This window comes from Atta cephalotes, assembly GCF_000143395.1.
Source record: "Atta cephalotes unplaced genomic scaffold scaffold00007, whole genome shotgun sequence".
In the NCBI taxonomy this organism is placed as follows: Eukaryota; Metazoa; Arthropoda; class Insecta; order Hymenoptera; family Formicidae; genus Atta; species Atta cephalotes.
In genome coordinates, this window is record NW_012130071.1 from 5,993,045 (window position 1) to 5,994,587 (window position 1,543).

Genomic DNA, 1,543 nt, shown 5'->3' on the forward strand with positions numbered 1-1,543 from the left:
TTTGGAGAAAAGTTTCTTTTTCAAACTGAAGAAAGAAAATGTTCAATTTATTTGCAGATATTCTTTAGTGGAAATGGATAATTAAATTTGCTTCACAATTCATTTTTAATTATTGCAGTTGTAAGCTATCTAGCAGTACAATATAGAAAACACAAGAAATACATATCTCTCGGATGTATAAAATATTTAATTATTTTAGTTTTTAATGCGACTGAAATTCATGCCTCGTGGCGTAAAAATTTAATTTGATAGCATATGTATGAAATTATAAAAATTATTTTCTCGAATTTTTCAATTCTTTATACATATACACACAGAATATTTTTGAACGTAATTAAATACTTACTAATTAAAAATATACTAATTAAAACACATTTAATGAAACATAAAAATAGTAAAAATGTTGCTTCAAAATTATTCTGAGCTTGATTATACCAATTTTTATATAAGTTCATGAATGAGTTTTATTTATATAAATTTTAAATGAGTTTTTAAATGAAATAATTAATATATTTTTTTTTAAGTTATACAAGGTGTCCCATTTTAAATAACGCATTTCTCGAAGATTATGATATGGAAAAATATTTCAAACAAAAGTATGTATGATTTGGAGGAAGATATAAGAGAAGACCATTGATTTGATCTTGGGCATCACCAAGATCAAGGTCACATCGATTTTTTTTAATAGAATACTCTATTTTTGATGGATCTAATAACTGATATCAAGAGCTTTTCAAAACGTTATAAGAAAATATTTTTTCTTATAGAAAATATTAAGTATTTTTTTGAGTTACTTTTTTGACGCTTAAAGGTTACAATACGGCATTAGCATTATCCAAGGATCGACAGCTAAGGCCATTTTAAGGCTATTCAGAATCATGTCCTGAATATTATTTCAAGGTCAAAGCCAATGGAGGTTGTACCTCTTATTTTCATTTGAAAATGAATTTTTAATAGAGTTGTACATCTACGCATAAATTATATTCTACGTTTACGTATAGACAACATAAACTGTTGTATGTCATCTATGTAAATTATATAGATAATTAACTAATGTGGCGCACAGGTCGCATCTACACACCACCATGTAGAAATTCTACAGCATCGTCGGAGGTAATGACATTATATGTAATGCTAATATAGGTGATACTGTAACTTTCAAGCTTTGTAATTCGAAAAGTAATGAAAATTAACTTTATTACAGTGTTTTGAAAAACTCTTAACACCAGCTGTTAGATTCTGCCAAATATAAAAAATAGAGCATTCCATTTAAAAAATCGATGTGCCCTTGATGTGACCTCGGCGACGCCACTCAAGGTCAAATCAATGATACTTGTGTCCCTCTCCAAACCATACAACATTTGTTTGAAACATTTTTTCATCTACCATAGTTTTCGATAAATGCATTATTTAAAATGGTAACTGTATAATCATATATAGGACAAATTTTTTTTTTAATAAAATAAAATACACAAAAATCAATTATTTTACGATGTTCATGCTTATACATATATATATATATATATATATATATATATATATA